General features: G+C 46.7%; 1 protein-coding gene across 3 annotated transcripts in view; it reads left to right on the plus strand.

Moving 5' to 3' along the window:
- The first annotated feature begins 203 nt into the window (after nt 1-203).
- Nucleotides 204-27,293, plus strand: part of LOC134533650 (b(0,+)-type amino acid transporter 1-like) — a 354,769-nt gene continuing 327,679 nt past the window's right edge. The window contains exon 1 of one of the 3 annotated variants that reach the window (XM_063371184.1): nt 204-491. The gene's annotated coding sequence lies outside the window, so the exon portion shown is untranslated. Of the gene's footprint in view, nt 492-3,034; nt 3,111-6,572; nt 7,264-27,293 lie in introns of those variants that run through there. The other 2 variants (XM_063371185.1, XM_063371186.1) reach the window with 2 other exon arrangements.

Raw genomic sequence — 27,293 nt, forward strand, 5'->3', positions numbered from 1 at the left:
ATATCAGAGCACTCTATAATCAAAATTTTTTGTCTCATTCAAAAATTTAAGTAACAATGCTTTTTTTGAATCATAAAATTAAACATTTAATATCATAGTTAGATTGACCCTAACTAAATTCCCAGAAAATACCAATCTCTCACTAACATGCGCAGTAAACACTGATAGGCCAGACAGTAAGAACTTGTTAGCAACATGCTCAGTCAAGTCGCTAACTGCTCTCAATGTCACCGCGCCTGGTCTGGCGAGCTAGTTCACACTTGAAGACGCCACTAACAGTCGCGCGCAGACGGACAGCTGGCGGCCGACAGATGAGGCTGATAAGTGGGGCGCAGAGGACGGGTCAGACACGATAACGGCGCGGCAGTGCGCGGCGTGACCGCGGCCTGGACGGATCAGCGACCATAAAGGACACTGCCTGCCACTCCGTCAGAGCTCAGCTAACACCGTGCTCTCTGCTACACTGTGCCTGCCACTCCGTCAGCGCTCAGGTAACACCGTGCTCTTTGCAGCACTGTGTCTGCCTCTCCGTCAGCGCTCAGGTGACACCGTGCTCTCTGCTACACTGTGCCTGCCTCTCCGTCAGCGCTCAGGTAACACCGTGCTCTCTGCGACACTGTGTCTGCCTCTCCGTCAGCGCTCAGGTAACACCGTGCTCTCTGCTACACTGTGCCTGCCACTCCGTCAGCGCTCAGGTGACACCGTGCTCTCTGCTACACTGTGCCTGCCACTCCGTCAGCGCTCAGGTGACACTGTGCTCTCTGCTACACTGTGCCTGCCACTCCGTCAGCGCTCAGGTAACACCGTGCTCTCTGCGACACTGTGTCTGCCTCTCCGTCAGCGCTCAGGTAACACCGTGCTCTCTGCTACACTGTGCCTGCCACTCTGTCAGCGCTCAGGTGACACCGTGCTCTCTGCTACACTGTGCCTGCCACTCCGTCAGCGCTCAGGTAACACCGTGCTCTCTGCGACACTGTGTCTGCCTCTCCGTCAGCGCTCAGGTAACACCGTGCTCTCTGCTACACTGTGTCTGCCTGTCCGTCAGCGCTCAGGTAATACCGTGCTCTCTGCTACACTGTGCCTGCCTCTCCGTCAGCGCTCAGGTGACACTGTGCTCTCTGCTACACTGTGCCTGCCACTCCGTCAGCGCTCAGGTAACACCGTGCTCTCTGCGACACTGTGTCTGCCTCTCCGTCAGCGCTCAGGTAACACCGTGCTCTCTGCTACACTGTGCCTGCCACTCCGTCAGCGCTCAGGTGACACTGTGCTCTCTGCTACACTGTGCCTGCCACTCCGTCAGCGCTCAGGTAACACCGTGCTCTCTGCGACACTGTGCCTGCCACTCCGTCAGCGCTCAGGTAACACCGTGCTCTCTGCTACACTGTGCCTGCCACTCTGTCAGCGCTCAGGTAACACCGTGCTCTCTGCTACACTGTGCCTGCCACTCCGTCAGCGCTCAGGTGACACTGTGCTCTCTGCTACACTGTGCCTGCCACTCCGTCAGCGCTCAGGTGACACTGTGCTCTCTGCTACACTGTGCCTGCCACTCCGTCAGCGCTCAGGTAACACCGTGCTCTCTGCTACACTGTGTCTGCCTCTCCGTCAGCGCTCAGGTAACACCGTGCTCTCTGCTACACTGTGCCTGCCACTCTGTCAGCGCTCAGGTGACACCGTGCTCTCTGCTACACTGTGCCTGCCACTCCGTCAGCGCTCAGGTAACACCGTGCTCTCTGCGACACTGTGTCTGCCTCTCCGTCAGCGCTCAGGTAACACCGTGCCCTCTGCTACACTGTGTCTGCCACTCCGTCAGCGCTCAGGTAACACCGTGCCCTCTGCTACACTGTGCCTGCCACTCTGTCAGCGCTCAGGTAACACCGTGCTCTCTGCTACACTGTGCCTGCCACTCCGTCAGCGCTCAGGTAACACCGTGCTCTCTGCGACACTGTGTCTGCCTCTCCGTCAGCGCTCAGGTAACACCGTGCTCTCTGCTACACTGTGCCTGCCACTCTGTCAGCGCTCAGGTGACACCGTGCTCTCTGCGACACTGTGTCTGCCTCTCCGTCAGCGCTCAGGTAACACCGTGCCCTCTGCTACACTGTGTCTGCCACTCCGTCAGCGCTCAGGTAACACCGTTCCCTCTGCTACACTGTGCCTGCCACTCTGTCAGCGCTCAGGTAACACCGTGCTCTCTGCGACACTGTGTCTGCCACTCCGTCAGCGCTCAGGTAACACCGTGCTCTCTGCTACACTGTGCCTGCCACTCTGTCAGCGCTCAGGTGACACCGTGCTCTCTGCTACACTGTGCCTGCCACTCCGTCAGCGCTCAGGTAACACCGTGCTCTCTGCGACACTGTGTCTGCCTCTCCGTCAGCGCTCAGGTAACACCGTGCTCTCTGCGACACTGTGTCTGCCTCTCCGTCAGCGCTCAGGTAACACCGTGCTCTCTGCTACACTGTGCCTGCCACTCTGTCAGCGCTCAGGTGACACCGTGCTCTCTGCTACACTGTGCCTGCCACTCCGTCAGCGCTCAGGTAACACCGTGCTCTCTGCGACACTGTGTCTGCCTCTCCGTCAGCGCTCAGGTAACACCGTGCCCTCTGCTACACTGTGCCTGCCTCTCCATCAGCGCTCAGGTAACACCGTGCTCTTTGCAGCACTGTGCCTGCCACTCCGTCAGCGCTGTGCCTGCCACTCCGTCAGCGCTCAGGTAACACCGTGCTCTCTGCAGCACTGTGCCTGCCACTCCGTCAGCGCTCAGGTGACACCGTGCTCTCTGCTACACTGTGCCTGCCACTCCGTCAGCGCTGTGCCTGCCACTCCATCAGCGCTCAGGTAACACCGTGCTCTCTGTAGCACTGTGCCTGCCACTCCGTCAGCGCTCAGGTAACACCGTGCTCTCTGCTACACTGTGCCTGCCACTCCGTCAGCGCTCAGGTAACACCGTGCTCTCTGTAGCACTGTGCCTGCCACTCCGTCAGCGCTCAGGTAACACCGTGCTCTCTGCTACACTGTGCCTGCCACTCCGTCAGCGCTGTGCCTGCCACTCCGTCAGCGCTCAGGTAACACCGTGCTCTCTGCTACACTGTGCCTGCCACTCCGTCAGCGCTCAGGTAACACCGTGCTCTCTGCAGCACTGTGCCTGCCACTCCGTCAGCGCTCAGGTGACACCGTGCTCTCTGCTACACTGTGCCTGCCACTCCGTCAGCGCTGTGCCTGCCACTCCGTCAGCGCTCAGGTAACACCGTGCTCTCTGTAGCACTGTGCCTGCCACTCCGTCAGCGCTCAGGTAACACCGTGCTTTCTGCGACACTGTGCCTGCCACTCCGTCAGCGCTGAGGTAAAACAATGCTCTCTGCTGCACTGTGCCTGCCACTCCGTCAGCGGTCAGGTAACATCCTGATTTCTACAGCCTGGGTTACGCTAGACATTCCAATCCGTCTGCAGCCAGGTAAAAAAATGTTTTTACAGTGTGGATTGCACTAGGCCTGTTAATCCATCTGCTTTATGTAACATATTGCTCTTAACAGCTTGCGTTATGGAGTGCCTGCCACTCATTCAACGCAAAGTCTATTCCTATTCTCTACAGCTTTATAAATTAACGACTCCGATAAAGGCGAAAAATATTTGAAAAATTCTGAACCCTGGCTTTTGACCTGGTTTTCGACAAGATTTTTATCTAAGTACTACTTATTTGGTTAAGAATCATTAAATAGTTAATAATCTAAAGATTTTTTTTTCTCCATGCGTACTTCTATTCTATAGCCATATACCATAGATAGCAGCACCATTAGTTACACATTTTCGTTCCGTTACTTATTTTTTCTTTTACGTAATTACTCCGACCAAATGACGTATACGGAGAGCGAACATGTTTCACATTAAAAGTTAACATAATTTATATTTTTAAATATATTATTTCCTAAATTTAATGTATATCTCATAATTTAATTTTTTATAAACATTCCCTATCCTTATCTATGCGTTCAGGTGATAATGTTACATCTTTATACTACTTTCTATACCCACGACCTTATCTCAGTTATACTCACTACACACTTAGGTTAAGAAGGTGCAAAATGTACGGAATACATGAACAAATTTTTCATATGTCGTTCACGTCAGTTGCTTTGTTGTTAATTCAACGACAGAACTGCAACCTAAAAATTCTTAACATAGGCACTACATCTGGTATAACTGCTCGGGAGTTGGGAGGAAATAACCTATGTGAACTTGGGCTTTCACATTGTAGAAATTAGCCTAATACAAAGCTAAATAAAAATTTGTGTTTGAAACGAATTACCTTATACTTTTATAATTGGGATAATAATATCTTACTGTAACAGACTGAAAAAAAATAGCATTGTTAAAATGAAGTTTCAACAGGGTGATTATGTGTTATGATTGGATTATTTCGTATACAAAAAAAAAGATTGTGTTTAGTTACACAAGAAACAATCTTATTGACTTTACTCAACATTTAAGATTAAAATATTTAAAAGTAAAAATTTCAATAAAAAATTATATTTGGTTCTTAAACCGCAGCTACAGATTTGGAATATTGTAAAATCACACGATGGGTTGGTTAGGTCAGAATAGCTACATCTTAAATTGGTAATTCCTAAGCAACTATAAGATATATTTTATAGTTTTTTATGATAGCTATAATAAACCAACCAACCGTCCACGATGTTATTTTTAGCGCAACTTCTGCTGCGGTTGCGTTAATACGTAATTACATTTTTTTTCTTCATGGCATCGGATATATGCAGGTTAACAATTTGTTGTGTATCTGCAGTATGATTAACGCTGCGCTGTCTCTTTATTTCAAAGTTAAGTAAGAATTGACACAATTGTAATGCCGGCATCATTGGGATTTTTTTAAGTTTTCATTATTTATTTGTAGGCCTATAAAATATAACATAAAATATTAAAGAATGGTGGTACTATTTGAAAGTTTTATTTTTTAAAACCTATGCGCATTGATAATTCTGAAATATTAACGAAATATATTTATACGGATGATACACGTGGTTCCGCCATATTTTCGACATTGCTGAATAAAAATAAAACTTGAAAAAATATGATGGGATATTTGACAGTGGATTCTACTAAAACACTACATATCTTGAAAAAACTTCAACAAACAGTTCATTATATAACGTTTTTCCTTGGCGTTGTGAACTTTGATTAGCACTATCCAATCACAGATAATTAAATACTTCTGTTTCATTCACGAAATACCTCCTATCAAATGCTGTATACCGAGAGCGAAGATTTTACACGACAAATTATCTAATGCTTTGTATATGTAATTATATGAATATTTTTAACAATAGTTAACACTGCGCCTGCTACTTCGCCTGCTGTAAGGTATCCTCCTGAACTCTACAGCTTAACTTGCAACTTAACCTGGCTTGTATAGCATTCTGGTTTAAGCCGGGACCACTGTAACTGCTACTAAACTTGTGCTTAAGAGTGAGCGCTAGTCAAAAAAAATTGGCGGAAGTTTATAAAAAATTTTTGCGGGGATTTATCAAGTCATTTTAGTTGTCTTTATGAAATTTTGTAATTTTTTGACGTGACAACGTCAAATAAATCGATGAACGCCGGCTGCACGCACGAAAAAGTGTCCTGTTACGCACACTGTCCCGTTTCGTTGTGTCCCGTTACGCTCATTTTATATTGCTCTTTGCTAACCTGAACCTCCTAGAATTGCGACCGAGTCCGTGGCGTAATTCTGTTTTCATGCATTTCAATGTAACATTTTCATTGCTCTTTGCTAACCCGTTCCTCCTAGCATTGCTGCAGAGTCCGTGGCGCAAATATATTATTTTTGACTGTATTTAGGTGTTGGGTAAGCCATTTTCCTTCACATCATCCTTGAAACACTCACATTCGTTTCTTCTTTTCCTATCATCGTCCTATCCTTAACAGAATAACACAGATTGGAAGAAGTTAAATAGCAAACATGTATAAAAGTTATAGTTAAAATAATCTCTTCGTTAAAGTAATAAACATATTTGAATTAATGAGTGCAAATAAACGTAAATTTATCAATTAAATTGTAGATTTCTTTCACTCCTTCATTGAATCCATACAAAATAGTGATAATTCAATAAAAATGATTCAATTTTATTCATAAAAGTATGCAATCATTTCATCAATGTTTTGTTTTGACGTCACTTTAAACTATCGTCCGTAAACCGACTTTACAGACAACCAATTTTTTATCCATTTAATTGATAATTTTTATTTGTAATAATAATAATAATGTAAGGCTTTATAATAAAAAAACTACAATAGACAAGTAATAATAATAATAATAAATATTATTTATTTCCTCCCTTTTTAAAACTGTATTCACTTAATTAACCAGGAAATTTAGCACCCACGAAAGCAAGCATGTATGTGAGTGCATCTAGTCACTTCAAATTACATGCGGTATTTTGACAAATATAAACATTTATAAATGTATAATAACTGAGAAATAAATGTATAAAATATAACATAAGAAAACCTTTACATTAGTTTTATTAGGATGAAAGTTAAAAAGGGCAATGTATTAAAATTCAATATAATGTATAAACAAAGACGTCTAAATTTTAACATTGTTACATGTGTCTGGGCTCAATCGACATAATGGCTGTATAATTACTAATAATCACAAACTTCTACTGCCGCGCACGGCCGACCTACCGAAGCGAAAACAAACGAGAACGAACTGGTCACAAGATGGCGTGGGAGCAGCAGCGTCACGATTCCAACACTGCGGGCGGGAAATTCAAATTCAACATTTACACCCGGCCTGAACATCCCGCCCACCTTGAAGTGTCCACAGTTCAAAACAAAGTTATTAATAACAAACACTAGTCACACTATGTACAGACCACCAACTCCATCCTCAAGAGTTACTGAATGGGGAGGGGACACAATTTCACTACCGGTCGAGTGAATGTGCCGTGAGGAGTGCGAACTTCTGCGACATGCACAACTCCATCCTTGCCAGGATACACCTTAACAATTCTGGCTACCCGCCAATGCGGTGGGGGCAGGTTTGAGTCCTTGATGAGCACTAGCTGTCCTTCGGTCACATTCTTATCTCCACTGATCCATTTTTTCTTCTGTTGGAGGTGATGCAGGTATTCCTGGTGCCATCGCTTCCAAAAGGATTGATGGATTTGCTGGACCAGGGGCCATCGCTGTAACCTGTTCACAGGAGTCGAAGTAGTGTCGTTATCTGGGAGCACTTGTGGAGGCCCAAAGGTTCGGAAATGATTTGCGGTCAATGCAGATGTGTCATTGGGATCAGTTGACAGTGTGCACAGAGGTCGGGAATTTAGGGATACTTCCACTTGAGCCAACATGGTGCATAGTTCTTCATAGGTGAGCAGTTGCAGTCCTACAGACTTCAGTAGTGTAACGAGTCCCACTGTAACGAGTAATTTGTTGAGAGTTGTTTATCTACATAACTATTTGAAAATTTTAAACTCAGTCGGTAAAATATTCCTCTAGATATAATTATATCTGCCATCGGCTAGTTAAAGAGCAGGGTATTCGTGGGCAAATTTTAGAAGCTAGGTTCTTTACTTTCACAAATTCTTAAATTATTAAAGTTCGAGAAGTTAGGCTAATTTATAATTTGAACTCAATATTAACAAGACTCTAGAATTAAAATTAATTACTTACGCAGTTCATATTTTTTCAATATTACTTCCGGATTACAAAAAAAAATCTCTTGTTCAAGGATGTCCAACGTTCGCACAATCGTTGACGTTATAGTCTCTGTATCGGTCGTAGTTACCTCTTGATATTCCCGGGGATAGAACCTCGAACCTGTTCCGTCTTCTGGTAGTTACATGTTGCAACAAGGTCATTAGATACCAGGTCATCTCATCCCGCTATTTTACTGTTATTGGTCAATCGCGTCTGACGTACATGCTAGACCATATTGCCGCGGGAATTCAAATTAATCACGTGTCTAAATGGCACTTTCTTAAATTTTCCGATTCACATAGACTGATGTAATTTATGTACAGGTTAAATGTATCACGTGTTTCCGCTAGTAATATATTTAATCTTTGTTATGTTGTCAGTTATTTAATCGTAAATTAGTCTCAAATGTGTATTTTAAAATCTAAACTGGTGTTGTTGGTAAACATTGTGATGCATGCTGTTCTTGCAATATTCACAACATTGTGTTATTTAATGCTAGTTTGTTTATGCTTGTTACCATTGATAAGTAATTATATTCAATATTACATTTAGCTTCCTTGCTAGATGTTTAACGTGTTACGTTCATTTGCAGTAGTAAACAAACTTTGTAAGTGTATTAAATATCATACAATATAACAAGTTTTATGGTAATGACTATCCTCCAAAAAATATTCTAAGAATATTTAATGGCCCTTTAACTACCAAATTTTATATTTGTGTGCAGTAATATGATTTTGTCTAATCCATTGCATTCTAACCTGTGGATCTTCCACATGTGATCCCTCTGCCCTTTACCTATCTCTGAGCTTTCCAAAATCCCCTCCCTTTAATTACCTTTACCTATTTCACCATTCTTTCTTTCTCCTCCTTTACAGTGTGTCCCACACAAGCTCCATCATCATCACTGATGGTCTATGCATCTTCCTTCTTCCGTCATCGTTTCTCCTCCGATATTTGTCACTTATCTCACTACATTGCATTGTACCTTTATAACTCTTAAATGTCCATCGCTAGGTACGAGTCCCAAATTCCTGTGGCGTATTCCATATCTGGTTATCACCAGCATGGAAGATGCCTTTTCATTGACTTTTATTTCTCTCCTTTAGTGTCATAGCAGTTAACCCCAGACCCCTACTCCCTTCTTCACCGTCCGCTATTTTTTTTTTTTTTTTTTTAATCTACTCATCATGCTTTCCCAGACATCTTTCATTATGAACAGCAAGGGCCCCATGGCACTCCCCTGTGGTACGTACTCCATGTCACCACTCCCTCTTCCTACAATTAATTTAATATTAAGTGAGCTAGTAATTTTGCATAGAAAATTTTATTACAGACCTGTCATTTATAATTATTAATTTAAGTAAAAAAAATTAAACTGCACTCTAAAGCTGTCTGGCCTACTATTAACCATGTCCCTTTCCATCAGCTGTAATTCTTAAGAATGGTAACTCCTGAGTAACATGGTAAATGATCACTATGTGAAAGGTTTGCTAGGTTAACTAGGATTTTTAATTCTGAAAATGGTAGCTCTAAGTGAAAGATTTATTAGTGTACAATAATAACACAATTATTTTTTTAAAGTAATTAATTCTTTAAAAGATATGTATTTCCCTGCTTAAATTCTTTCATTTTAATCCTTACTCAACTTATTTACCAAAAACTAATAGTCTCCAAAATTACCACATATACTATTAAATTTTGATATAAAATCTCAAATTAAAATTCCAAAACAAACTCCCAGATCATTTGCCATGATAAAAATATTTTGGTATTTTGGCATTCTTGGCAGGTACATGTTTCCAAGCTGGTATTCCTAAATATGCTCCTTTCCCACTACGGCCACTACTTACGCACCATAGTGCAGGCAGTAAGGCATACTCAGTTTCTGATTTACCTGAACACTTCTTCTGGAAGAAAACATGCCTAAAACACTGAAACACTTTATTCCTACCTTGTGATACTTTCCAACAAGTGGTCCGCAAATATGTGGCTTAAAACACAAATATCACAGACCATTGTTCAAAGTCTTTATTACATGATACATCGCTGGGTAATTTTATTTCATCTCTTAACATTGGAACGTAAAATTGTACTAAGCCGTCAATGAGAAACAGTATCACATAAACATCATTTGCAGTTAAGACAAACATAATTTTTTTTTGAACGAGAGTAACTAGAATAAAAAAATATATTTTTTTTTAATTTGTCAGAAAATTAAACTACTGGTAGAAGATGGAGCATGAGAATAGTTTTTTTTTATTTTGTGATCAGATGTTCACAGTAGTAATCATATTTTGAACTGTTAGTTACAAAAAATTTCACCACAAAATGCCAAACTTCTGCTGTAAGAGGTAGAAAAAGAGGCAGGTTTTTTAAATGTTTACAGTGACATTCCTCTAGTTTCAAAGGTTAAAAGTGCAAAACTTTATTCGTGTAGAATAAAATTGTACATTTGTATATAAAAAAAACAGCATGCAAACAAACATATACACTTAATTTGTATCAATATAAATGTTTATTTACATGTTCGTAATTAATCTCCTTGATTGTGTTTGTAAGATTAATTTTTTGTTACAAGTAAAAAATATATAAATGTGTAAGACCACCTAGTGAAAAATGACCAAGCTAATAGTAATTACAACAATTATGTGAACAAATAACCATCAATAATATAATCCACTATAACTCTAGTGTGTTAAAATGTAGTAAAAATGTATGTACCTACTTAAAATAATTCTTAAGTGACAGGATTTAAACCTGGAAACTTGTAATCCATAACTACGTACAAACCATTGAGCCAAATAAACATAATAATTTACTGTGAAAAATATTTCATTGTAGGTAAGTGTTTGTATCCTAGGAGTGTAACATCTTTTAAAACTTGCAATATTTATTTTTGTGACTATTAAATTTATTACTAAATGTACTCGTGATTATATTGATGATTTGCATTTCAAAGTCACCATTAATTTAACAGATTTTCATTATTTTTCATGCACATAACACATTTCTCCATATCTTAAATTGTTTTAATTTTATTAGATGCAGTCTGTATACTCTCATCATAATTATTTACTGCTAGAAACAGTAACAAGGTAATTTTTCTCAAATAATTCATCAGAAATATTTCAACACTCCAAATCTGATCCCAGAACATAATTCATTACATCAAAATTCAGTATTTAACAAAATATATTGGTAATCCATAATAATCTACATTTACTTATGCCTATTATAAATTGTGGTGAGTAAGAAGCTATAAAAGAAATACAATTAGTCACTATGTTCTGTCATACAAACTACATCAATTGACATGATTTTTCTTTCTAAATATTTCATCAACATAAATAGGCACTTTAAGTATGTTTTATAATGAACACATATTTGAAAGATAAATAAAAAGCTGACAAAAATACACAAAACTTTATTTTTTACTACAGGCATTATCTCATTACTATTTTGCTTTAATTGCTTTTTTCAATGCAAATGTGTAGGAATTGTTTTCCCAACTTGTAGCTGATCATTTATTACATTAATTTACATAAAAAGTAATTTAATATTTTTTCTGTAATTTTACATATTTGCGAAGTTTCAAATGGTTTAGCGTTAAGTCTCCTTAATGAAATATGTACATAAATAAATTTTGTTACCAAGATATTTATGTAAATGATATAACATTATTTACATGTTGGTTAATACCACCTCTATTAAATGTTAAATTTATTTATTATACTGTTGCCATTAGTTTTTTTTTTATAAAAGTCATTTCGCACAAAATCCTGGATAAAAAGAATTAGTGTGGCAGCTAGCCATGAAAATTAATACCATATTTTCTTTATCTCTGAAATTTATATGGCGTATGTATGTGTGTGTATATATATACATACACACACATACATTACTATATAATTGTACGAATAAAATATAAACTGCAAGGCTTTCAATATCATCACACTTTAATTTGATTGTTAAATGGACAAAGTCACAAGACCCACTTGGCTGACCCAGCCACAGGCTGGAAACAGTGGATGATGATGCTTAGTATAAATTTTGGTGTGTGGTAGACAAATACAGGTTATAAATTGAGGTAAAACTAAGCATGACTCCCTAAATACTTCATTTGGAGCTAACAAGACATATTTTACATCACTAGATTATTACTTGTTACCATGGGCACCCATACCTGCCCCCCCCCCCCCCCTTAATAGAGAAAGACAAAAATGTAGTTACGTATAAGTCATCCAACACTGAAATATTTTCACGTAGAAGATTTTAAATATATGTACTGACGACAGTCGTCGTACCCTCCCAGATACAGAGGCCGTACCTGGCCACCGACGCGGGCCTGAGGGGGCCTGTTTTCCCCCCCAGTGAACCCCAGTGTGTGCGACGGCCAGGGACGCACCCGCGTGCGCCCTAGCATGCCAACGAGTGTTTTTTCTATGTGACTTTATCTTTTATTTCAGTGTGTATATATTTGTAAACGATTAAGGGATTTGAATGTGTGTAATTAACTTATTTTATTTATTATTCATTGTGCAAGTTCGCTGTGTAATTAATGTCTCGTGTATGTCTTTGTAAATAATTCAATAACTTTTTCTGAAGTGTTTCGCCGTAGTATGTAATTGCAGCCTGGCGCGCCGCGGGACGGAGCTCTCTCCCACGCCGGCCGATTTTCCCCTCCCTCCCCGCCACCCGCGGGCGCCGGCCCGCGGGCGAGCGGGGAGAGGCAGTCGCGTCCTGGTCTCGAGCGGAGACAGACGTGTTCGTTGCTCCGCGAGCCGCGCACGTTGCGCTCGGGATTGAACGTTCGCTCAGTCCGCAGTCGGTCACGGCAGCTGAGCTGCCACCGCGAATCAGCTTAGCATTGTTAACTTACGAGTCATCGGGAGACGTGTCTAGCGGGCAGTTCCTACAACGCGAACGTGGTGCTACGAGTCTCTGAACTTTTCGCTGTCCACGGAACATTACGTAACGGGCCGCGTATGTACAGCGTTCCGTCTTCGGGCCCTTTCTCACTGGGTCAGCCTAGCATTAATAAACTTTACGATTCGCGCCGAAACGTATTTGAGAACCGCCCCGTCATCAGGGAGTCCGTGTCGCCGTGGTAGGGCACTTGTTCCGCGACGGTTCCGCCAGGCTGCGGCAGGACTTTATAAGCGTTAATAAAAGACGGCTCGTGAAATTCGTTAATGCCGTGTTCTGCTTGCGACAACCTACCAACATTCCTCGCAATCACTTCACTCTCCCTCCAGGTCCCGCCTTTCCCGGTCCCGGCCACGTTGGCCTGGACCCACACCTCTCCGACGAGGGCAGTACGGGCATAACAGGACATTTATTTCAACGGGAAAACGGGGACCTGAAGCCGAGGGACGTCATTTGGCGCCCAACTAGTGTGGCCGTAAGCATACGCAAGCGCACGCAAGCGCACGCAAGCGCACGCAAGCGCGCAGGTGCAGGACAGAACGGAAGCAGGTGCGGCTGCGCGGCGTGGGAGTGGCTCGAATTCGAGACGTCGCGCCGGCGCGCCGGCGGGAGATAACGCAGCGCGGGAACGGCGCGAACACGAGACGTTTCGGCGAGAGATAGCGCGTCGTGGGGGACAGAAATACAAGACGGCGGTGCAGCGGTATCCCGGACTGAAGATAACGCGCTGGGGAGGATCGTATTGTATTACTGGGGGAGATTGTGTTCACGATCCGCGGATCAGTAGCACAGGAGGACAGGATGGCGTGGAAACAGGCGGGACAAGAAAGATACGATCTAATCAGTTTCGAAACGGACTTGTGTGAGGAGGGAGACTCCGCGAAAATGGACGTAAAAAACGAGGTGTGCGGGTCCGGCGGCGCGGCCGAGAGCGCGAACAGCACGGACAGCACAGTTGAGGACAGTAATCGGGAACAGGGGGACAGGCACGCGGACGCAGATGGGCCGGTAGTGCGGTACGTGAGCGCGCAGTTTGAGTTGCCAGAGTTTGCGGGGAGAGACAACGAGGACCCGCGGGAGTTTTTGCGGGAGTGTGAACACCTCCTAAAACTGTACGAAGTGCGACGGGCGGAGTGGACGCCGCGAGTGGCGGGACAGCTCCGCGGTGAGGCAAGGAACTGGTGGTCAATGGCCGGGAGTTTTGATACCGAGTGGGGACATTTTGTACGCCAAGTCAAAACTAGGTTTGATAACGATCAGGCGCGGGCAATGTGTTTGCGGACATTTTATTGCCGAAACCAGGAGGAGGACGAGAGTGCAGAGCAGTTCATTTACGAGAAGTTACGCATGTTCCGCCGATTGGGGACAAGTGGGGACGTGAGTGCGGCGTTGCCAACCATTGTCGAACAATTGCTGCCAGAGTTTCGCCCCTTCATGAGGACGGCTGCTGGTCGTGACACGAAGGAGTTCGTGGCCCTCGCCCGCGTGATCGAACGTGACATGTCGCAGTGGAGGACGGCACTCAGGGGCGCGAGAGCTCCCCGTGCTCGCTCGGGGCCGCGGGGGGTCACCGTCACAGAGGTCACGGACAGTGACTTGGCCGTGGTGAGCTACGCCGGCGGCGCGGGACCGCGCAGGACAACAGACCGCGGTGGCACCAGGGAACGCCCGGAACCAGCTGCGACAGGAGGAGGACGTCACGAGCGGACAGATACGAGAGAGAGGGACGAACGTCCGCCGCGATGCCGTTTTTGCCCGGACGCGTACCATTGGCATCGCCTCTGCCCCACCAGAGCCGCGTGGGAGGAGGCGCGCGAAGGCAACACGTCGCAGGCGGGAAACGCAGGACCGGGGGCGGAGGGACAACTGGGTGCCGCTCCCCGGCCCGCCAGCCACCGGCAGTCCCAGTAACTGACAGAACACGTCGACCACCACCGGCGCCTACCGCACTAACGTCCTGTATGCCGCCGGGAAGCAGGGGACAACGGGACTACTCCTCATCAGCTGTCCCCACGCCGAGGCAACTGCGGGGACAGCTGACTGCCGGCGCCACCACCGCGGCCCTGAGGCCGGGTATACCAGGGCCGGACCAGCCGCCTCGTCGACACGCCGTCGACGGGGTGGACAACCAGAGCGTCAGCGCAGGCATCCCGCCGGCCATCTCCGTGCAGGGACAGCTGACTGCCGGCGCCACCACCGCGGCCCTGAGGCCGGTTATACCAGGGCCGGACCAGCCGCCTCGTCGACACGCCGTCGACGGGGTGGACAATCAGAGCATCAGCGCAGGCGTCCCGCCGGCCATCTCCGGGCAGGGACAGCTGACTGCCGGCGCCACCACCGCGGCCCTGAGGCCGGGTGTACCAGGGCCGGACCAGCCGCCTCGTCGACACGCCGTCGACGGGGTGGACAATCAGAGCATCAGCGCAGGCATCGTGCCGGCCATCTCCGGGCAGGGACAGCTGACTGCCGGCGCCACCACCGCGGCCCTGAGGCCGGGTATACCAGGGTCGGACCAGCTGCCTCGTCGACACGCCGTCGACGGGGTGGACAACCAGAGCATCAGCGCAGGCATCGTGCCGGCCATCTCCGGGCAGGGACAGCTGACTGCCGGCGCCACCACCGCGGCCCTGAGGCCGGTTATACCAGGGCCGGACCAGCCGCCTCGTCGACCTGTCGTCGACGAGGTGGACCACCGGAACGTCAACACGTCGGCGCCGGAGCGAGCCGCGGACCTCGCCGCGAGTTCCCCACGCCCGGACGGCCAGGTGGCCGGGGGCGGTGGGGGACAGACGACTGCACAGCTGGGGCAGGTCGGCCCCGAGGAGCCGGAGCTGCTGCGAATTCCTGTCCGCGCTAACGGGCGGGAGATGCTGGCCCTGGTGGACACCGCCGCCAGCCGAACCTACATCGCGGCCCACCTGGTGGGAGCGGAGGCAGTGACACCGCGGAGGGAGCTGGTGCAGCTGGCCACCAGGGACGCCGTCGTTGCAGCAGGGGGCATCACTCAGGTAACAATGAGCATCGTTGGTCACGTTAGCCACGTCGAGGCCTGGGTGGTCCCCGAGCTCCGCGAGGGGCTGATTCTGGGGGTCCCATGGCTGCACGAGGTCGACGCCACCGTGGAAGTACGAGCTGGCCGGATGCACTTCGGCACCCAGGGGCGCTGGACGGTGTACGGCGTGCACCAGGTTCCCCCCAGTCCCCCTCAGTCAGTCATTCGCCTAGAAGACCTTCAGCACGGTGTTCCAGAGGAGTACGTCGATGTCATCAACCATGTCCTCACCTCTCAGGCACAGGTATTTGCGGCCGCGGACCGGCTACGACGGACAAACGTGACGGAGCACCGGATACCGATGGTACCGCACCGCCCTCCCTTTGAGAAGGTATACGGATTTGGCATCCGGGAACGGGAGGCCATACAGACTCAAATTGACGAGATGTTACGTGACGGGGTAGTGGAACCCAGCACCTCCCCGTATAACTCACGGGTGGTGCTGGCCACCAAGAAAGACGGAAGTCTACGCTTTTGCGTAAACTTCAAGGCGATAAACAAACTGACCATTCCCGCCCCGCCCCCGCAGATCAATATCACAGACGCACTGGCAGGACTGGGGGACGCCACTATTTTCACGACACTAGACTTAAAATCAGGCTACTGGCAGGTGCCGGTATGTCTGGAGGACCGCCCTAAGACGGCATTTACGGCACCAGACGGTCGACGTTACCAGTTCTGCGCCATGCCGTTTGGTCTCATGGACGCCCCTGCCACGTTCCAGGCCCTGATGGTACGTGTTCTGGATGGGTACATTGGTGAGTTCGGCAGTGCCTATCTGGACGACGTTATCATCTGGTCCAGGACGTGGGAGGAACACGCGCACCATCTGGCATTGGTGCTAGAACGTATGGCCAGACACGGACTGACGTGCGCCCCAAAGAAATGCCACATTGGGGCCATGGAAATAGAGTTCCTAGGACACATAGTGACGGCGGAGGGGTGCCGCCCCCGACCTGAGCAGTTGGAGCTAATAGAGGGAAAGGGGGCACCGAAGACCAGGAAGCAGCTCCAGAAGCTGCTGGGGCTGCTCAACTGGCTGCGGTCCTTCGTCCCCGACTTCGCCACGGTGACGGCCCCGATGACGGACCTACTGTCGCCGAAGACTAAGTTCCGGTGGACCCCCGCCGCGGACGAGGCCTTGCGACAGGTGAAGCGCCGGTTCAGGAACTGTCACACGCTCTCACGCCTGGTGCCCAGCCGCCCCATCTTCATCCAGACGGATGCGAGTCAGGAGGGGATGGGGGCGGTGTTGTACCAGATGGATGACCGGGGCGAGAGGCGCGTGATCGAGTACGCCAGCGCCAAGTTTGGGCAGGCTGAGCGGAAGTATCACGTGAATGAGCAAGAGTGCCTTGCGGTGGTCTGGGCCCTACAGAGGTACCGTCACCACGTCGAGGGCCGCTCATTCACGCTGAGAACCGACAGCCAATGCCTCCGCTGGTTGGACTCCGCTCAGGGCCGGAAGTCTAAGTTCACTCGGTGGGCCATGCTGATCCAGGAATTCTCGTTCACGGTCGAGCACATTCCTGGACGTGAAAATCAGTTGGCCGACGAGTTGTCCCGGAATCCGGACCCTGAGAATGAGTTCCACGACGACCAGGGCTGGGAGGAAGTGCTCCTCCCTGAGCGTGAGCGCGGGGTAGAGGACTCGGTGCCGCGACCGTGCGCGTTGTACGCGCTGACAAGCCCCACTGCTCCTGCACCTGACGCGCGACCCGAGACTATGACTGACCTGCTGGCGTGGGTCCACGCGGCGCAACTCCGGGACCCCGACACCCGGACCCGACTGACAGAGTGTGGGGAGGGGGTGATACCGGGCTGCCGGAGCCTGAACGGGGTGCTCCAGACCAGGGGGGCTCACAGGTCGAGCGGGTGGCGGACCCACGTGCCGCCCGAGGCCAGGCGCTGGGTCCTGAGCTACCTGCATGACCACCCCCTGGCGGGACACCCGGGCGCGGAGCAGACGCTGCGTGAGGTCAGACGGACGTTCCGCTGGCCTGGCGACGCGGCAGAAGTAAGACGCTACGTGCGGGCCTGCCTGCATTGCCAGGAGCGGAAGTCCAGGCGACCCGACGGCAAGGAGCAGCAGGTCCCACGACGGCCCCGGAATCCCTTCCACACTGTGGCGGTGGATATTATGGGGCCGTATCCTCGCACGTCCCGTGGTCGGCGATTCATTGTTGTGGTCACGGATGTCTTCACCCGCTGGGCGGAGGCGTTCGCAGTACCAAACGTGAAGGCCGGCACCGTGATTGCCCTGCTCGAGCGCGAGTTCTTCCCGCGATACGGGTACCCCGCGGTCCTGCTGACGGACAACGGGGTGCAGTTCACGGGGAGAAGCTGGCGAGTGTCCTGCGCGGGTTGGGGGGTGGAGCATCACACGACGCCCACCTACCATCCGCGCGCGAATCCGACCGAAAGGCGGAATCAGGACATTAAAACTCAGCTGCGCATCCGGTTGGACGAGGACCACACCAAGTGGGACCTGCACCTGCCGACGCTGCTGTTTTGCCTGCGCCGTCGGACGAACGCGGTCACGGGCCATTCCCCCGCTGAACTGGTGCAGGGCCGGAACCTCGCCCTGCCCGGGGAAGCGCGCGCAACCCCCGACTTGCACAACATGACCACGGACGATCTGCGCGAAGACGCCCGACGTCGCCAAGCTGACTACCTGACTAGACGTACGCCGCAGACGCACCAGCCCCCAGCACGACTAGAGCCTGGCCAGCAGGTGTTTGTTAAGTGTCATCACCTGTCGGCTGGCGAGCGGGGCTTTTGCGCCAGTCTGGCTCCTAAGTGGGCGGGGCCACAGGAGATCGTAGACAGACTGGGCACCACCTCGTACCTCGTGCGTCGCGCCGACGGACGGACAACTAAGGTGCACAGGGACGACATTCGACTGATAGGCGACCCGCACGACGAGTACGACCACGACGACAGCGGACCAGTGGACGGTGACGAGGCCGAGGATGACGTCACCGAAGGTGTACTGGCCGACCTCGGCGCCCCTGTGGTGGTACCGCCGGAGCCGGACCTGGGACGTCGACGGGGACACGCCCACCCCAGGTCACTGCGGGGGGTTGGCAGGAACGTTGACAGGGACGACGACACACGGGACGGGACCGATGACAACGTCGCAGTAGGAGTCCTGGTCGACCTCGATGACCCCGTGGTGACGCCACCGGAGCCGGATCAGGGACGTCGACGGGGACACGCCCACCCCAGGTCACTGCGGGGGGTGGGCAGGAACGTTGACAGGGACGACGACACACGGGACAGGACCAATGACAACGTCGCAGTAGGGGTCCTGGTCGACCTCGGTGACCCCGTGGTGACGCCACCGGAGCCGGATCAGGGACGTCGACGGGGACACGCCCACCCCAGGTCACTGCGGGGGGTGGGCAGGAACGTTGACAGGGACGACGACACACGGGACAGGACCGATGACAACGTCGCAGTAGGAGTCCTGGTCGACCTCGGTGACCCCGTGGTGACGCCACCGGAGCCGGATCAGGGACGTCGACGAGGACACGCCCACCCCAGGTCACTGCGGGGGGTGGGCAGGAACGTTGACAGGGACGACGACACACGGGACAGGACCGATGACAACGTCGCAGTAGGAGTCCTGGTCGACCTCGGTGACCCCGTGGTGACGCCACCGGAGCCGGATCAGGGACGTCGACGAGGACACGCCCACCCCAAGTCACTGCGGGGGGTTGGCAGGAACGTTGACAGGGACGACGACACCTGGGGCACGACACATGGACGGGCCCCCACGACGACACCGACTCAGCCTCCTACGGGGGGACAGCAAAAGGGGAACGGTGGTTGGCAACTGGCAAGAGGGGGCGGGGAACGGACGCCCGTCAGAAGGGGCGGAAGGGGTCCGCGTGGCGCAAGCATGGCAGAGCTGGAGCGCTTTGTGGACCGGGTGCTCCCGCCTGATGACGTCAGCGCCTACGCCAACGACACTGATGGACCGCTCATCGAGGACGTAACACATGACAACACTGCTCAGGGCGACCTGGTCGACCTGAGTGAACCAGTGGTGACGTTGCCGGAGCCTACCCAGAGACGTGGACGGAGGTACGTCCACTCCTGGGAACGGCGGGTGACGGGGACGGACGTGAGCAAGGACGTGACAAACGGGGTAACGGTCCGGCTCCTCAGTGGGGAGGGCGATGTCGACAGGGCCCAGCAGGTGGTCCTGGACTTGCCTTCCGGGGAGCCGAGGATGACCGCTCACGCGGGGAGGGGACCGGCGTTGCGCCGGTCCACGCGTGAGAAGACGGCCCCCCACTACCTCCGGGACTACGAGTGGGGGAGTCAGCGCAAACCCCGCGACGTAAGACAAACGACCGACGGGGGGTTACGCTGCAGCGTGATGCAGCTCCTGCCCCAGTTTGCCCGACCCGGACGGAATGACGTGACGAGCTCCGACGACCAGACAAGTGGCCGGACGCGGACGCGGCTGCCGGTCTAGGTCGGCGTCGGGGGCCAGGACGGCCTCGGGAGAGGGGGGGCATATGACGACAGTCGTCGTACCCTCCCAGATACAGAGGCCGTACCTGGCCACCGACGCGGGCCTGAGGGGGCCTGTTTTCCCCCCCAGTGAACCCCAGTGTGTGCGACGGCCAGGGACGCACCCGCGTGCGCCCTAGCATGCCAACGAGTGTTTTTTCTATGTGACTTTATCTTTTATTTCAGTGTGTATATATTTGTAAACGATTAAGGGATTTGAATGTGTGTAATTAACTTATTTTATTTATTATTCATTGTGCAAGTTCGCTGTGTAATTAATGTCTCGTGTATGTCTTTGTAAATAATTCAATAACTTTTTCTGAAGTGTTTCGCCGTAGTATGTAATTGCAGCCTGGCGCGCCGCGGGACGGAGCTCTTTCCCACGCCGGCCGATTTTCCCCTCCCTCCCCGCCACCCGCGGGCGCCGGCCCGCGGGCGAGCGGGGAGAGGCAGTCGCGTCCTGGTCTCGAGCGGAGACAGACGTGTTCGTTGCTCCGCGAGCCGCGCACGTTGCGCTCGGGATTGAACGTTCGCTCAGTCCGCAGTCGGTCACGGCAGCTGAGCTGCCACCGCGAATCAGCTTAGCATTGTTAACTTACGAGTCATCGGGAGACGTGTCTAGCGGGCAGTTCCTACAACGCGAACGTGGTGCTACGAGTCTCTGAACTTTTCGCTGTCCACGGAACATTACGTAACGGGCCGCGTATGTACAGCGTTCCGTCTTCGGGCCCTTTCTCACTGGGTCAGCCTAGCATTAATAAACTTTACGATTCGCGCCGAAACGTATTTGAGAACCGCCCCGTCATCAGGGAGTCCGTGTCGCCGTGGTAGGGCACTTGTTCCGCGACGGTTCCGCCAGGCTGCGGCAGGACTTTATAAGCGTTAATAAAAGACGGCTCGTGAAATTCGTTAATGCCGTGTTCTGCTTGCGACAACCTACCAACATTCCTCGCAATCACTTCACTCTCCCTCCAGGTCCCGCCTTTCCCGGTCCCGGCCACGTTGGCCTGGACCCACACCTCTCCGACGAGGGCAGTACGGGCATAACAGGACATTTATTTCAACGGGAAAACGGGGACCTGAAGCCGAGGGACGTCAGTACCTACTTACAAATCACCATTTGTCTTCCAAAATATTTAAAACACCATATACCTCCAGATCTCACTTCCTCCCCCCCCCCCCCTCAAAATATCACATTGGTGCACTTGCTTGTTACTTAAGTATACAAACACATTTGTAACTTTTCCATGCATCCGAATTACTTAGTTTGATATGCTACATATTTTCTATTCATGTTGCAAACAACTGTGGTTAGGTTCAGGTTTTTTTTTTGTTAAACTGCATTAAATCATTGTGGCCCAATTATGACCACAAAACATATTAAAAATTATAAAATGCACAAATATGTAAATATAATAAGAACATAGACAATTACTTGTGAATGTAACAAGGGACAACTCTTTGCAATATGACCAGAGATATTTATTTAGTTTCAATTTAGTGAAAAACCAGAGAAAGAAAACAATACAATGAAAGAATGAGTGATCTGACAAGCTATGGAATGTTTGCTATTTAAAGATAAACAAAGCAATGACAAATTAATTAAACCAGAAAATGAAGTTCATTAGGTGTTGTTCACATCAAACATGCTTTTATTCAATGAACGCTGAGCAATATCAGGAGCCTTATTGTTTTCCTACAAACATAATACATCCAATAACATTTAGTCCTGTCAAACAGTTTTAGAAGTTCTATCTTGCGAAGTCATAAGTTTTTGTTAAACAATTCTGTAGCAAACACACATTCTGAAATTATCCATGACTGCAATTTACATGTAAATTATTTCATATGAAATACAAAAGATTACTATCACTCCAAACACACCCCACAATTTTTTTTGCTAAATCTAAATTAAATGACACTTCCTTCAAAAAATCTATAAGCCTACTATTTATGTTACAATTTTTTTCATTTTCTTGCACACTTTGTTGCTGCTTCTTCCAACACGTTTTTTACTTAGCTGTCGATTGAAATGATTCAATCTTAAAAAAGTCCTTATTCTTACAAATGAAGCAACCAATTTCTTCTCAACAGCAGGCATTTTTACATTACTAAACCACAGCACGAAAACAAAATCAAAACATGCACGCAATTTCACAGTTTTGTTTACTTTGAAGGTCTAGCGGATACGTCATTTCACGGAAACACCCGAACGACCAAACTCGTTTTTCTTCTGTTGAGACGACCTGGTATCTAATGACCTTGATGTTGCACTTACCGCCTATCCATACCGAAGTCTGTATATTCGTTTCGGACAATTCAATCGCCGACGTCACCAAAAGTCAACGAAATTCGCGTCGTCTATCACAGTTTGATGATCTTTAACACGGATGATGCTCGAATTCTGCTTCTATAGGTTGGTGGTCGTAGTTTTCGAAGGACTGGTGCTGGTTTCGGAGACTCTTCCTTTGACTCATAGAATGGTAAAGGTGCGGCTCTTGAAGTGATAACACGCACACCATCAGTTCTCAAAGATTCTCATGTTAAGGTAGATCAAATATTAATAGTGCGTCTCTTGGTATGTATAATCGCACGATTAATTCACTTGTAAAGTCGGTAGTTTCTTCTTTAGCGCGACAAATCAATCGTACCGACATGGATGAATCCATCCACGACAATAGTATATAGCAATCTTGAGAGTTCACTCAAAATACTGAAGTAATTTTATAGTATATTTCTATAATTCTAGTAAAATAATTTTATGATGTAACTTCAGTAACTTACGAACATTTAATATTGCTGATCTCAGACTTGACATTTATTCATGAAATACAATTCACAAGCTAATGGCTCTGCCAAAACATTCTTATTCGTTCTCCATTCTTTCTACAAAGATCAAATATCGTACTAGACAACAACATTGATTATAAATTTTAAACAACCATAGAGATCGATGATAATACACAAATTATAACTAACACATCAATGATATTAAACAATATTAAAATAAACATGACATACATATTCAATTAAGGTTGCCCTTTATAGAATTGCCCCACTTAAAATGTCCAATGGCTTCTTCAATGGGCATTTTACCGAAGAAATTTCTTTCCTTTAATGACATTCACAAATAATACAAAATACATGATATCCATAAACATATAACTTATTATACTTAAACAATACGAAAACAAAAAAAAAAAAACATGTGCTTAGAGTCTATCCAACATAAAATACAGACGAATATAGACATACCTATAAGTCAAAGAAAACCAACACAATTACCTATGTAATCACCTCTCAACAAATTATTCTTAAGATCAGAATATCTACTTTAACACTAATATTCACACAAAACAATAAACAAAAAATATAATCCTGCATCAAAACTAATTTTATACCAACATTCGATATTTGCGTAGTTGAGTTATATTAAAATTTCCTATAATTTTTCCATCGTCAATATTAGATAATTCATAACAATGTTCTCTAATAATTTTAGTTACTCTGTAAGGACCGTCGTATAATAAAAATATTTTTTTTGTGACTCGTCCCCAAAATTGGCTGATTGGATAAGTCCGTTTTAAAACCAAATCACCGCAATCAAACTTATCGGTAGCGCGTTTCTGTTGTTTGTTTCTTATTCGAGCTGATACAATCAATCTATTCCTAACCATGTTTTCTACCTCTTTTAAAATAGTGGATAACTCTTGTTGTTCTGCCTTGCTTATTTCCTCATTAGATTTTGGCACTAACGAGTCCGGTATTACCTTAGATCGATTACCCGTTAATATCTCATACGGTGTGAATCCTGATGAACTGTGGACAGTATGATTACATAAACACTCTATGAACGGAATTTTGTTGCGCCAACTTTGTTGTGAATTATGACACATAATACGTAAAGTACTCCCTAAAGTCCTCATTAACCGTTCTACCGGATTGCTTTGAGGGTGTTTTACTGCAGCGGTAGTAGGAATAATTTTAAGTTTTCGTAACCCTTCTTGCCAACTAATACACGTAAATTGTGTACCTTTGTCTGAAAGAATTTTTTTAATTTGACCTATTTCTTTAATAAATTCCCCTACCTTTCGAAGGACACATTTACCAGTCGCATTAACTATTGGGTATAGTTTTACAAATTTGGAAAATACATCCATCATAACGAAAATATACTTAACTCCTGCAGCAGAATTAGGTAGAGGCCCAAATAGATCAACTGATACTAATTGCAAAGGTCCATCCGGTATAATCGATTGAAATTCTCCTACTAAATGACGTTGTGCTGGCTTAGATTTTTGACATAAATCACAAGATGAAGTTATTCGAACGACCATTTTAGGTAGGTTTGGACAAAAAATTTGTCGACAAAGAGATTCTGACAGTTTCTTTGATCCTATATGACCCCAAATAGAATGTGCTTGAGATACTAATTCAATTGCAATGGATTTTGGTATCACAGGTTTCCATCTATCTTCAAACCTAGAACTTTTATTACCTTGAGCGAAAATTATACCATCCGATGATATACTATACTTCTGGTGTATTTCATGTGTCAATTGTGTACTGTTTAACTTATTCACAATTTTACGACATGATTCATCTTCTGATTGTATTTTGGCTAAATTTTTAAAAATTTTTTTGAGTACAACATTATTTCCAAATTGTTCTGACATCATGCTGGATAATAGGAATTCTTTAGTTCGTGACTCGTAAGCTAACATATCCGAAGACGAATCTGGAACTCGACTTAGAAAATCAGCTACTTTATTATACTTGCCCTTGATGTGACATATCTGTAAGTCGTATTCTTGCATTAATAAGCTCCAGCGGGTTAATCTACTTCCGAAAAATTTTCCAACTTTCAAACAAGTCAAAGCTTGATGATCCGTCATAAGTTCAACCTTTTCTTCTAGTAGTAAATCTCTAAATTTCTGCAACGACCATATAATAGCTAAAGTTTCCTTTTCTGTAACGGTATAATTTTTTTCTGCACTATTCAAGGTACGACTCGACATGGCTACAATTTTCTCGACTCCTGAGTCGTCTACCTATGATAACTTAGCTCCCAAGGCATAAGCCGATGCGTCAGTATATAATAAATATTCTCTGCCTTGAATAGGGTGGTGTATCACTTTCTCCTGGAAAAATAATTCTTTCAGTTTATCGAACGCCAGTTGTTCCTCATCGTCCCATTTCCAAACATGATCCTTTTTCAATAAACTAAACAAAGGTATAGCGAAGTGAGCGATTTCATTACTATAGTTTCGGTAATACCCGATAACTCCAAGAAAAGTTCTTAACTGCTTTACGTTCTTAGGCTTAGGAAAATTCGTAATAACCTGTAATTTATCCGGTGAAGTTTTTATACCTGTCGGTGTTAATATATGTCCTAGAAATGGCAACTCTTGTCTACAAAATACAGATTTCTTTAACTTCGCTGTCATGCCTGCTTGTCGTAGTTTATCTAAGTAGTACCGTATGTATGTGCTCGAGATGTTCTTCGAAGCTAGTAGACGTGATTAGTATGTCGTCTACATATGACCGAGCAAAACCTTTACATTCCGGACCCAATGTTTTATCTAAGCACCTAGTGAACTCGGCTACGGCATTGCAAAGGCCGAATGGCATAACCAGGAAAACGTATTGATAGTTTCGAAAAAGAAATGAAGTATACTGTCTCGATTGTTCATGCAAAGGAATTTGCCAATACCCAGCAGTTAGATCTAATGTTGACAAGAATTTAACACCTTGATATAAGCGAAGTGTGTCACTAGTGGTGTGAGGGCTTTCACGATCTTTTACAGTAATTTTATTCACTTCTCTCGCGTCCAAACATAACCTAACGGACCCGTCTTTCTTTTTTACGCATATAATCGGATTGGAATAAGGGCTAGGAGCTCGCTTAACCACTTTCCAATCTATCATCAGTTGTAAATAATCTTCAGCTTCTTTCAAATACTTATTTGGTACAGGATACGATTTTCGATGAAACGGCTCACCTTCCTTAGTTTTAATCGTTGCCTGGTATAAGTTACTTAGACCGGGTTTCTCTGAGAATGTTTCTCGATGAATTAGTAAAACATCTAACAGCCTAATTTTCGAAACTTCATCAAGAGTAGTAATTTCTGACACAATTTGTTTCAGATCTTCTACAGTGGCAAACATATCTTGTACATTACTATTATGTACATACACACTTAAATTCTCCTTTCGAATAAGTGCTACGGATTTATCGGAAAATCTCCAATTTTCTGCAGTAGTAGCTAAGTCATAATTATCCTTGGTGGTTACCATCCAACCACCGAAATCTAATACTACTTTAAAATTTGTTAAAAAATCCGTACCTAAAATTATCGGTTTAGATAATCCTTTAACTATCAAAACGGCCACATGTTTTGTCTCACCTAAGCCATTTATTTCCAATAACGTTTGTCGATTTATAATAGGACTAGTTCTAGACGTAGCACCTAATATTTTTATGCCTGGCACGGGCAATACGGGTAATTGTACACCAGTACTTTCGATCATCTCAATACAATCGGTACTGATACAGGAGACTTCCGCCCCACTGTCTAACAATACAGGAACCCTAACTCAATTTACGATTAAAGTTATTTCTGGGCATAATATTTCCTTCGCATTTATTATATAGTCACTATCTTCTTCAGCTAAAAATTCTCTTTCATTATCACCAATCGATAAAGTCCTCACATATTTGTTAACTGGTCTGTCTTCAGTCTTTTCTTCTTCCGCAGCAATAACTATAGCCCCACCAGACTGAGCTTGGGTTGAGAGTAGGAGCTTTTTCTCCTCAACCCTACCTAGTTTCCCTGGTTCTGAATATTACTGGATGTATCCGCTCCAAAACAAACTTTAGACACCTGGTTATCATGTAATGTCATTCCTAATGGTTGTTTATAGTTTTTAGTACTGTTACTCGTATTTTCGAAAATCCTATTATTACCAGGATTCCATACAGGCGCAGTAGCAACATTATACTCGAATTGACTAGGTTTGTTATTGGTAACATCATTTGCCAAATTAGCTGATTTGTTTATTGTCTGCTCACAAACTG

The sequence above is a fragment of the Bacillus rossius genome, chromosome 7 (assembly GCF_032445375.1).
Source record: "Bacillus rossius redtenbacheri isolate Brsri chromosome 7, Brsri_v3, whole genome shotgun sequence".
In the NCBI taxonomy this organism is placed as follows: domain Eukaryota; kingdom Metazoa; phylum Arthropoda; class Insecta; order Phasmatodea; family Bacillidae; genus Bacillus; species Bacillus rossius.